Here is a 13,439-nt window from a genome sequence, read left to right as displayed (position 1 = left end):
ATAGGGTTGAAACAAAGAAAAAAAAAGGAGGAAGCAATGCCACAGACTATTTACTGCTTCGACCAACAACGCTCTCTGTCTCTTAAAGTTGAATATTGTCTTTAACGTGTGCCTATGCAGTTTTCTTTTTGAGAAAAGTTGTACAGAACAACAGAAAACCTCTTCCGCTTCAACCAAAGTCAACTTCAAAGAGATGTGGATCTCTTCGAAGATTTTATACAGTGCTCTTTCTCTCTCTCTCTCTGCAGTTGAGTGCTCAACGCACTATTGACCTATCTTTCGATGTTAGGAGGGAAATTGGCTACTCGCTTTCCCAATTCCCTCCTGTTTTAAGCAATTCCCAAAGGAAGGAATTAATTCCAATCGTCTCCAAGCACAAGATGTTGGGATACAAACTCATCACCTCTACCAAAGATAGCAACACATCCCCCATGTCTGGATAAATGCAACTAAATATGGGGGTGTTTGCAAATCCATTACATTTCCCTTTGTATTATTGTGGTTCCTGTTATTTTTTTCCAGTCAACCTCCAGAAGTCGTAATTGTTAAGTTAACGTCGGGCAAATATCGCACCCAATTTATTTTAAATCGAATCTTAATGTTTATTTCTTCAAAAGCGTTTCCAAAGCGATCGAATCCATTCCAATTTGCAACCCAGGCAATATTCCAAATTAGCTGCAAATGTATTGTACGGCTAATTTCACACGTGTTTTTAAAAGTTGGCGTAATTCCCCTCATGATAGCTTCGAAGCGATCGTTATTTATGTGCGTTTTCTTTTCCTTTGTTAAAAAAAATCAACAAATCACCAATAGTTTATGAAAACCAAAGTCTATTCTCCACTCGAAGCACAACAACGAAAAAGGAAGAACAAAGAGATATGTTTTAATGGTAACTGGAATGCACTGTTGCAACGGACAGTGTGTGTGTGTGTGAGACATCTTGCTTTGCATTGAGTTAGTTAAGAGTTTCTATTTCTGTTCTCTTGTGCAAAACATTCATTCCACATCTTGTGCATGGAGCCCGAGCACACGTCATGGATGAGTTCAACTTTGAAGAACCAAACTGGGGGGGGGGGGGGAAACCCCAATAAAATCAACAACTCAACTTCTCCCCACACCCCACCTCCCCCCCTCCCCACCACCACAAAGTTAAAGTACAAAAAGACTGTGCCGTTTTTTTTCGTGTACTTCTTAAGTCCAATAGCTTTATCCAGGAATGTTTCAGTTTTCTTCTTTACCAAAGCTATATTCCAAAGAAACCGAGTGAAAAAAAAGACACCATCGGACCAACTAACTTGAGGGCTTCTTGCCTGCAGGGAGGAGTGAAATGAGCAACTTTCTCTCTGTGTGGCTGGCTGGTGTTGTTCTGCCAACGCTCAGCTGTAAGAAATGCGCCGTGTGTTAACGTGTTCGCACAGTTGAGCGTAATATCTTCATTGCTTGTCATGGTACCTACAGATGTTATAACGCTGTTTTTTCTCTCTCCCCTCTTAAGAGCTGAAAGTTGTTGTTTAAGCGTTTCTTTTAAAGAAAGAAATAGTAGAAAAAGAGAGGGGNAAAAAAAGTACCCAAGTTTGTTCGGAAAAAAACCAAGAAAAGATCGATTTGATTGATTAGTAGTATTATTTTGAGGATATTTATTGTGATCTTATATATTTAAAAGGTGATTTTTTAAAAAAAAATAACAAATAATATAAATGTGTATGAAATATGAAAGATGCAGTGCTTTCAAATGATCTCTATTTATGACATTTTATGCCATTTTTTGTACTTTGTTTTTTTATATAGCAGAAACTCTTTAAGGAACATATTAAAAGAGGAGCAGGAGGAGGCAATTCAGCCCATCAGGCCTGTTTCACCAGTTTCAGATCTTGTCAGATCTTTTTAATCCCAATTTCTCGCCATTTCACCATACCCCTTAATACCCTCTTTATTTAATTATTTTAAAGTATTAACAGTTACAAAACACTGCTTGCAACAGATTGCAAATCAACAAGGTAGTCATACCCAATAAGTTACTCATATTAAGATTAATTGAAATATATCCTAGAATTATTTCAAATGGTAACAGTTTAGCACTTCTCTTGTTTCATCCTGTTGCCTTTTGAAACACCTTATGAGCAAATTATGCATCGCCATATTTTCGCAGGAGATAGATAAACGTTTGGTTGTTAGGTCTTTAAGCACTGCAACTTCTCATTTTCAGTTTTCAATGGTGAAGAATTATCCCACAATAAGCACTGGAAAATAATCCTTCGCTCTGATTAATAATACATGGACGAGCAATGATTTTATGTGGAACAATATAGCACGTACTGACGGGAAAGTGAATACATAACAGGAAATATTTTTGATAACCTTTCCGCCAAAGTTTAGCCCTGTGTCCTTATAGTGGCTTTAGACAGCTTCTTTCATTTGCGGAGAAGCCTTTTAGCGTTAGCGACAGAGACGGAAAAAACCCAACCCCAACCAACCTACCATCCAATCCTGAACTAACTGCTTCCAGGTCTGAAGTATGTGTGTGTGTGTGTGTGTGTGTATGTGTGTAAAAAGCTCTTTCTACTTCTAGTGAGAACCAAAGAGGCTACCTCACTGAATTTTCCATTTGTAATTTAATCGATACCAAAGATACCAAAGATTTCTTTCTCTGCGTGGTCTGCGTTAACTTCCTGCCCATGTATAAACTGTTTTTAGATACAGCTACAACTCAAGATACCCCAAAGATTCGAATGGCGACTTGCACTCATTCTAAACCTTTCTCAAATTCTTTTCTGTGCTGTTACTGCTGGACTGACTCAGAAGCTTGGCTTCAAGATCAAAAGCAGTTACTTTTATTCCTAAAATGTGCAGGTAATTCCTTCTGTGTCTATACTTTTAATAAGCTTTCTGCCAAAGTTTAGCCCTGTGTCCTTATAGTGGCTTTAGACAGCTTCTTTCGTTTGCGGAGAAGCCTTTCAGTGTTAGCGACACAAACGGAAAAAAACCCAACCCTAACCAACTAATAATCCTTGCATTTGATACAGGGCCTTATCACATCTTTGAGATGTCTCAAAGCGCTTCACACAATACACTATAAAGTGAATTGACTCTATATTTTGTGGGTGAAACCATTTTTTTAATCTACTCGCCCGTTCAATGAATCAAGACAAAAAGTAATTTGTGATTTTTTTGTTCCATTGTAGTAAACTGAACTGAGCTCAACAGGATTCTAAGATATAATATTTACGGGGGAAAAAATAAACCCAAATCTGTTATAAAATGTTACACCCCCTTTCCCTCCCCCCCACCCCCACCTCCAAAAGGAAATCCGTTAACATTTTAATTTAGAATTTGCTGAAAAGAAATTTCACCGAGAGAGTGTCTCAGTTGTTATCTACCACTCTCTCTACAATTTGCTAAAGTTGTGTAAAAGGACCTAAGACACTCATTTCACAGCTCTGATGTATTTTAGGGCATCCTTAATGACAAATTAGGTCCAAGTTAATGTTCTGGAAGAATCCTTTTGTTTCACTGGGCATGGACAGAGACATGTGTGGCAGCAGCATTTTCCATACTGCTCCAATCCCTGCTTTTCAATGCCGCCCATCCTTTGCAGATAGGTGCCTGCCTAGAAACATATCCTTCCCTCTTCCCCCCCCATATTTCAGTCACTATGCTCCTAACCTCTGGAACCCCTTGCCTAAATCTCTCTGCTTTGCCTGCACCTGAATACTCTCCTCTTTAACTGTGCCTACAAATCCCTGACAGTCCAGCACCTTGGGACTTCCTCCCAACGTGAAAGGCGCTATACAAATCTAATGTTGTATTGTATTCCATTGTATATATCAAATGCAAGGATTATTATTATTACATTATTATATGTTGGACCCACCAGTGCATCTCAATTGGTACATTACCTCTTCCCTTAAATTTTATTTTATCTCGTCCATTTACCGGTGAAACAATCTGTAAATTGAGGAGTGTAGTGGTAATAGAAGAATCTATCTGTAGCGGAATCTAATTCAGGCCATTTTTGCTTATTTGCTCCAAATGAGAATTCACCATGTAAAGACTATTAACACCGTGACTGACTTGAGCTCCTTGGTACGATCGTAAGATTGTTCATATCTTTTTTTTTCTTTGTATAAAGTAAAAGCCGAACGCAGCCAGCGTAGACAAAAAAAAATTGATCGCGCAGAAAAGAATAGTGCACATTTAGAATGGGTGACCACCAAGTTGCCTGTGTTTTACACCCGCAAAAGAAACCCCCCCAAAAAATCGAGATGCACGCTTTAGTTTGCAAAGTGTGATATACCACGGGACGAGTGCCTTGCTTGAACCAAAGCGGTGTTTCTTTCCAGTCTCTAGACCTCTGTGCATTTTTTTATTCATGTGAATACCTCAGCTTGACAAGGCCACTGCTTATGTTGCCAGTGAGCCACTGTACTCTGGTGCTTTGCAATGCAACCATGCAAAGAACTAAACAAAGATACCAAAGTTTTCTCCTCTTTCTAATCTATCTGTCTACCTACCTTCTATCAATCTATCTGTCTTATATATCTGTCTATCGAGATCGATCTCTCTGTTTATCTCTCTTTAAATTACCAAAGCTTTAAGAAAAACCGATTGAGAACGTTGGCAGTGCAGACTCTTTACTGAATTTTCTCAGATATACCTCATAGATGATAGTATCTACGGTGATGTTATTATAGCATATGTAATAAATTATTCACTCGTTTTTTTGGTAACTGTGACGATGATGAAAAAAAAAGCTTTATACGTTTTAAGTTGTAATTTATGTGATAGGTGACTGGTGCGCTTATGGAAGGATTGTAATGTTTAATGGTATTTGGGGGATATTCATGGAACGACCCCCCTCCCCCGAAAGTTTACAGTTTTCATATACTAAAGAAACAATCCGTTGTCTTTGTTTTCCTTTGTGTGTGTGCGTGAGTGCGAGTGTTTTAAAAGAAAGTGTTTATTTCCACATTGTCCTACTTAGATCTAATTGACTAATTGTTCTGTGTTCAAGTGTAGTGTGAAAACGTTAGCAACTGCCAAAAAAAGTGCTATGATTTTATGCATGTAGCTGTGAAAAAAAATTAGCGAGGTGATGCATTGTGATTATTGAGTAACGTTTTTTAATTTAAGAGAATAGATTTTTTTTTTCCTTTTTTTTAAAAAAAAATGGTTTTATTTATGCATGAGAAAAAGAAAAAAACCTGCTATTCGTTAGAGATTGTGAAACACTTGTGTATATACTGGACTGTGAGAGCAAAACACAGTTGAATTCGATACCTTGGAAAAGATGGCGCGCAACGAAAAGGGAGGGTCGGGGGGGAGGGGGAGAAGGGAATGGGGGTTGATATGTTGATTTAGTGTGAACTAAAGAAATCTGAACATCGATAATTTATTCACTGCCATTTGCAATGGCTTCCAACAGTCACATGTCATAGTGAAGAGTAAAACAATGTTTCCTACTGAGAACCAAAGCAGAATTTATTCAGTTATAGCATAACTTTTCCTCACTCTTTATTATTTGTACTAGAATGTTTTTCGCTTGACGTGGTCGAGGGACCAGTGATATTGTTTTCGATGATTATTGTCCTATTTATTTGCCAAAAGACGAGGATGAGGGTAACATAGAACTGGAACAGAGGATGGACAGTCAGCAAATGTTTGTGTGTGTGTGTGGGTGTGTGTGTTCATTTGTTTTATTTTCTTCCAAAAAGCTATGCGTATTCTTCCATAGGACAAAAGAGTAAACTCGGTGTACAAAAAAAAAACAATGTCTGTAATGCTTTACTCTAATTTCTTTTCCAAAGTCTGGTCGATGTTTCAGATCGTACCAGGAGGCGTGAAATTCCACCTGGTCTTAGCCCATAAGGCTTCAAACATCAGGTAACCCAGTTTTAAGGAGAAATCTTAAACTTGGTTTCAGTTTGTAAGTTGGGTTTCTTCTTAAGAACTTCCAAATTAACATCGAGTGGAGTCTTGTAGCTCATTGATTAGAACACTTGCTTTGCAAGTGAGAGACCTGGGTTCGATTCCCGGCAGGGTGAAACCTTGGGCAAGTTTCCTTACTCCACACGCTTAATAATAATCCCTCAAAAAAAAACAATAATAAATTGATCAATTCAATCCACGGCTGTTTGTGGGACATTACTGTGCGCAATTTGCTGCGTGTTTTGCCCACAAATATACAGTCAATTCACTTTGAAATGTATTCTGTGAAGTGCTTTGAGACGTCTAGAAGACGTGAAAAGCGCTAGGTCAAATGTAAGAATTATTATTATTATTTAAGATCTTTTTCCCACGTTAATCCGAGCAGTCTTCAACTTTAAGACCACATGGGCTCACAGGCTAAGAGAAGGTGGAACTTCAGGCCTCTGTATGCATTATACCCAAAGTTTATTTTGTTACAAAAAAAGGCGTGAAGTACATCATAGGAGATGTGAGTTGATGCAAAGGCTATGTGTGTTGTGCATTAATCAATACTGAGTGAAAGGGAGTTCATTATTATTGACTGATGCACGATTGGATTTTGCCTAAATCTTATTCTTACAGGGATTCAAATGAACAATTTGTGACTGTTTCAGAGAATGCCAGTGTTATATTCTTCTAAGGGTTAAAGGAATTAATGATTGTAGAACAACAGCAACAAAATTACATTTGTATAGTGCCTTTCACATCGGGAGTATGTCCCAAGGTACCGGGAAAATTTTAAAGGATGTGAAAAGAGCCCTAANTTTTTAACCTTCCAACCTCTCACAACCTTAGTCCATCCATATAGATATGCTTGTGCCACTTGTTAAGTTTAACATACTAACTATTATATGTCTTTGTTTTAGCATAATTCTTTGTAAATCCAAGTAAGCAATATTATGTATTTGATTGATGGAGAGTGTCTTCATTTATTGAACCTCCCTTTCATACCACAAACAAATTGTTACAGAAATCCCATCATAATCATGTTTTTCGTTACTTTTACGGAAACTTTCCTGCCCATAATATTTATTTGTGTCAATTGTTCCTCGCAATTCCTACTTGCTTTACATTCCATGGCGGAGAATCTTAAACTAGGCTGCAGTTTGGAAGTTGGGTTTGTTTTTAAGAACTTCCAAATTAAAATTGAAGATTCTTCCCCCCACTCCCTCCCCTCCCATTCCTCCCCACCGTTAATCTGATAAACCTAGCTAAGAACTGTAAACATTAAATAGACCCATTAGATAGGACAGGCTCTGGCAAGTCTTCAATGGGAGAGTGGGTGCCATCAAGAACATCAAGTAATGTTCAAGTGATATTAAATCTACTGGAGCCGATCTGAATGTCCAACTGAGCAGCTGGGGAAAATAGTTCTGCACGGAGAGATCAACTTGGGAACATGAGTCATGCTGAGTTTAAAATAAAAACAAGGTCAGCTTGGAACCTGATGTGCACTGCAGTGGCAATGTGACCAGTTGCGTTCCAAGCAGCATAGAGAGACATAAACTGACTGTGTTCGATTCAGGAAATGGACGTTTTCACCCATTTGTGGAACTCTCAGTCCTTAAGCATGGTGATGGTGATGGGGCTTCCACCAGATCCTCCCTGCAAACTGTTCCAGGCATTAATTACCCTCTGGGTAAAGAAAAACTTCCCGGTTTCTCTCTTGAAATTGAGTTTTGCAACTCTTAATCTATGTCCTTTTGTTATACACTTCCATAAGGTCCAATCTGAGACACTTTCTACCGAGACTGAAGAGCCCGAGCTTGTCTAATCGTTGCCCCTTACAACATTAGAGTGGCCTGAAATTCCATCTAATCTTAGCCTGAAGGACCATGTTCTCCTGTCCTAAAATGTAAGATCAAAATTGTGAAAAATTCTTAAATTCAGTCTTAATTCAGAAGCTGGTTCTTTTTAAGAAAACTGATGTCTAAATTAAGACAGTTTTCAGGGATTGTCCACAGTTCTCCGCAATCTTACATTTGAGGACAGAATGGTCTTACTGGCTAAGATAACGTGAAATATCAATCCTCTTTAGGTTCGCTCTGATCAAGTTTAAAGCTGAGAAAATCAACAACAACTTGCATTTATATAGCATCTTTCATGCAGGGCAGCCTCTCGGAGAAACTAACAGTGACGCTGAGCCAGGGGGAGAGAGGAGGTGACAGTAAGCACAGTCGAAGAGGAAGGTCTTAAGTCATGAAGGGAAGGAGGTGAGGGATTGGGGGAGGGAGTTCCAAAGCTTTGCGGCTTAGTGGCTGAAAGCACTGCCGCTGATGATGGAAAGGAGGGGATGAGGGACAAGCAGGAGGCCAGTGCCAGCCGAGCTGAGGCAGCGGGTAGTGGAGTGGGAAGAAAGCAGGTCAGGAAAGGTAGGGAGGTGCCAGGGCATGTGGGATTTAAAATCAGGGTATTTACTAATAACCACTAGTTTCAATCAGGAGCAGAACATTGATCCATCTCACTACCCATCCAAAATCCAAATAGATTCCTTTAACACATGTATCTCATCATTAGATAATGCTTAATCAATTTCATTTGCATGTACTTTCTTTCTAAAAATCTGGATTTTTTTTACTTCCAAATAAAACCTGTCCCTTTCACTTGTAGATAGATCACCGCTTAATTGCTTGACTTAAACCAGGTAACATGGTTAATAATTACAGATCGATCCTCATCTAATTTACCCATCCAATTTCCTACAAATTCCATTGATGTATTCGTTTATCCAACATAATGGTAAACCTTACGTTCGATGTAGGACTTGCAACATCATAGCATCTCAAAAAGACTCACAGGGAATTGTTACCAAATGTAGTGATGTCTGTTTTGTAGTCAAATGCAGTAGCCAATTTGTCAAAAGATCCCACAGGCAACTGTAAGTTCCTTCAGATGATCAATTTTATCTGGAGGAATGTTGGCCAGGAAACCAGGAGAAACTCCCCGCTTATCTTTAAAACAAATAAGCCTGATTTATTGTAGCAATTTGTTTCCCCCCCCCACCCATCTTGTAGTTTCTTCTCCAACCACCTGTGTTGGTGCTTTGTGTCAATGCCTTTAATAAGAAATAATAATAATCCTTTCATTTGGTTTGGTGCCTTTCACATCAGGTAGATATCTCAAACATCTTCACTGGATATATTAAAACGTGTGGTAACTATGTGTATGTTGTAGCAGAACTATTTATTCCCCCCCCTTAAAAGCAATCTGACATTGGCATTCTTACCCCGTCAGCAAAAAGTACATTGTAAAGCCCGAAATAATGGCAGTCTGTACATTTGACAAAGCAGGAGCCAGATTTTCACAAGGTCACTGCAGTTGTTAATGGAGGTTTTGGCAACAGAGAGTGGTCAAGGAAAATTATAGCCAGATCTCCACTGTGTTGCTAATGCTACTGAGATAATGACAAGTGGTAACTAATCACAAGTACAACCACTTATATACCCGCTTAACCCTCTGAGCACTGAAAGGCTTTTAATTCACCCTTCAAAATGCTTGTGTTGTGTCGTTCTTCAGTCAGAAAATCTACAGGGACAGATTATCTGTAAATAACTAATGCTGGATGCCTTTTGAGTAGAATTACAGAAATGAGCAGAACCAAAGAGCAAATTCTTAAGCGTATTGTGATATGCTTGGAATTAAATCCTTTATTTTGTTTGCCTTGTTATGTTTTTGAATGAGGTGCAGAAATTCTTTAGCAGTCCTGAGAGGGTGAGCAGGGTGTGTGTGTGTGTGTGTGCGCACAGGGAGGGTAATGGGTTGATATCTTTTGTAAGCAATGTTTCCTCATAAAGCTACTTTGCAAACAGTGATGAAGTACTAACCCCAAAAAACTGCTGTGGGTTCATTTCTTCCGTGTTTGTTCAGTGTATTTCTGAAAGTCTTTCAAACTCCAACACGTAACTCCAACGCAGTAAAGGGCTGTTAAGAGTAGATCACCACTCGCCTCTTAGCTTGCAACTCAGTGATTCTAAAGAAAATCTGTCTCTTCGTTAAATCCCCCATATTTAACGAGGGTCTTCATAAGATGAAATACGGAAAGCCTGGAAAATGGCAAGTTGGATTGAAAAGTCAAATGAACAAATTGTTTACCAAATTTTTTGGGGCTCAGCCGGAGTAATTGTAATTGTATCGCTGTGACATCAGGAGCAGGATTTACTGATGCTGTTGCCCTATGATGGGGACATGAGTTGCGAATTGCTGTTATACCTTTACAATGATGTTTTAGGCTTATTACTTCCTCTGAGATCTAATCCTAGTCCCTCTTCAAAATCATTGCTGTTATTGTCCGATATCACGGAATGTTTGAACGTCTGAATTGCACGCTCTTTTCAAATAAAGAAAAATTAAGCATTTTCATCAATGTAAAGTTCCATCTGATGATGAGTTACAAACTGATGTCCCAGTGAAGTCTGTTGTGTTGTAATACAGTCAATGATTGCCTCATGGCTTGATAGCATTCAGTCACCGAGACTTTAATGTCTTTGTTTATGGCTACAGAACGCAGCACGGTTTATGTACATTTTCCCAGAGACACATTTTCATTTAATCTTAAAATGTTTTCCATGGTGTTACATTTGGATGAAAATTTGGTTTTAAAAAAAAGAGCATTCCTTCATAAAACGAGCACTGTGATCATTTTTTTTTGTGTATGGGGGAGAAGATGCAAAAAGGTCCCAAGCATAATTCAGCAGTGTGGCTCTTATTGTATGTAATATTGGGGAGGGTGGGGGGGGGAGGGCAGCGGGGGCAGGATTTAACTGGATATTCACTGATAAGGATGCTTGCTTGGTGCCTGGTATCATTAGCTGCTGCTTTTGAATTGCATTAATTATAATTTGTGCACTCGCTATTCATGAGGGTCAAATAAAAACCTTTATAAATGGCAGTTTCACAATTAATTCACAGCTTTTTGGGGGAGGATGCACAGTGCTTCATTTATATTTCTTAAAAAAATGGGGGGGGGGGGAATTGAAAGGAGTGTATTACTCCCTCAATCAGGTTTCTCAAATGGTAATTTAGGTGTTGGTCGTGCCAGGAAGGAATGTTTCTTTAATACTGTAATTATGGTATTAAATGATGTGAGAAGATTAATGTCTGTAATAGCTTTAGCTTTTCCCCCTTTCAACTTATAGGAAAATTATTTATTTGAAATTGTAACCGGTGTATTTCATGGCAACCTGCCAAATGATGTAATAATTTGTGTGCCCCATTTGTGTGTAAGCATTCATCTCTCCAACCTGGCCAGCCTTCAAGTTGAGGACTGAGATCCAAGAAGCTAAAGTTGCGGTCGTTCTTCTTCAAACATCTGGCCACAGCGTAATGGGATGCCTTGAAAAAGGGTTGGGAATGCAGTTATTTTCAGAGAGACCATCCCGGGTCGAGTGTTCAAGGGTTTCTCTTAAAGACCACCCATTGCAAAATGAATGCACCCTTCACAGCTGGTCTTGGGTTGTACCATGTACACTTTGTGATGCTGTAAAGGTGGGGAGGCCACACTCAGTGCAGTGTTAATGTCAGCTGTACCTGTGGAATAGGTTTACCAAGCTGTGGACTGAGCACCTTGAAAGTGCTCTTGAGGTCCACAGAACCCTTGTGAGCTCTGACAACAGAAATCCTTCTTGATTGGTGTCAGGAACATTTTGTGAATGGGATTGGCTTTGGACCCACAGAGAATTTCCTCCCCACCCACTACAAACCCACATCTGAAGGTCATTGTGTCTCACTGTGCACTGTCAGTCATTCAGTCCCAGTTGATGGTCTATTCAGTTGACAGTGTTAACAGCTTGCGCGAATTATGCATCTGAAGAACAGTTTCTGACAGTAATGTTGCAAGTCTTGATTCTGTGACAAAAGAAAATATCAGTTTACCATCACTGGCTGTTTGAAGGTGGCTGGGTTTGACTGTAGAGTTTTGGTGTTATTCATTTTAATTCATTTTCTTTGACTTTATGTTGAATTTGGTCTGATTGCAAAGTCTCATAGCTATAAGCTGATTCATATTCTCATACATGTACATTGTGTTTAATACAATAATTTAGCCAAATTACTGGAGCAATCAGGTACCTTGAGGGCAACTCAAGACAATGAATGTTCAAGATTATTCCCCAGAGATTATTCCCCATTTTCAGAAAATGAAAAGTCCATTCTTTTGGTAAAACTCGAGAGAAGAGATCACTAGAATTTCTTTTTTGTTGTAACTTTTCTTTTCCATGTGCACTTCTCAATCTGCTTAAAGATATGTATTGCTGGTGATGTCCTTGTTATGCAGTGAATTCTCCCGGACTGGCAGAACATTGAACAAAAGTTGGGTGTGCAAGGGGAGTAAACAACCTGTGTTCAGGTCTGTAGAAAACGCTTGAGGATACAAGGGCTGTCTCTGCTCTCTTGATAGAGGATACAAGGGCTGTCCATTGATCCATCACGCCTTGATAATGGCCTCCTACTTGTCCATTGTCCCGTCTGCTCCAACAACTGTGGCCGCGCTTTCAGCCACAGACGCCAAAGCCAAACTCTCTCCCCCAATCCCTCCATCTTGCCCCCTCCTTCTCTTTTAGATCCGGAATGAAGACCTCCCTCTTCGACTGTGCTTACGGTCACCTCCCCGCTCCCCCCCCCCCAGCTTGGTATCGCGTTCTGCCACTGTCAAGCGCTTTGAGACACTGCCCCTCGTAAGAGCGCTATATAAATGCAAGCTGTTGTTGTAGATCTCTGTACCCCCTCCCAGATTTCTTTCAAAACATCTGAGCAGTTCTGTGAATTGAGCGTTGGTTTTTGAGACCAGAAGGTTTTAGGATCAAATGGATTCACCCTTTTTTGTGTTGAACGAAATGAGTACTATGTCTAAATGCATATCCATGTGATAAGGTAAGGTAGGGTAAATGGGAGGTATTGAATGGATAAGGCTGGTAATTTGAAGCATTGTTGCTGATTGATTAGCTTCTCTGCCTTATTAATGAGACTTGGAGATGTTGACTTGTCCTCAGCCCTGGGAGCCAGTGCCCTAATAGATTGGCTGGACATTTATCAGTGATTCCTGTTTGCAATCACCAATTATTTCTTACTCAACATCAAATCCCCTCTTCTTCTTTGCTTGATTTTTCCATTTCTTGTGATGATAATAATAATAATCCTTCCATTTAACATATCGCCTTTCAGGTCAGGAGCACATCTCAAAGCACCTCACAGGGTAGTTGGTGATCCGTAATTTCTCCAGTGTTGTTTGATTTTGCTTAAGGCTGGATATACCTGACGATTTATCTCAGTTGTGCACATGATCTCAGAATGAAGTGTTAAATTTAAATGCAAGTTGTGTTGAGTTACATATAGTTACAAACAGAACTGAAACAGGCAATTTGGCCCAAATAGTTTGTGCTGGTGTTCATATTTCATACCATTCCTCTCTCCTATTTCCCTCTATTCGCTTCTGCTTCATGCATGCACTCTCTTAAATGCGTTGATGCTATTTACTTTGA

This window comes from Callorhinchus milii, unplaced genomic scaffold (genome assembly GCF_018977255.1).
Source record: "Callorhinchus milii isolate IMCB2004 unplaced genomic scaffold, IMCB_Cmil_1.0 Scaffold1, whole genome shotgun sequence".
In the NCBI taxonomy this organism is placed as follows: domain Eukaryota; kingdom Metazoa; phylum Chordata; class Chondrichthyes; order Chimaeriformes; family Callorhinchidae; genus Callorhinchus; species Callorhinchus milii.
Note: the sequence above shows the minus strand (reverse complement) of the source record.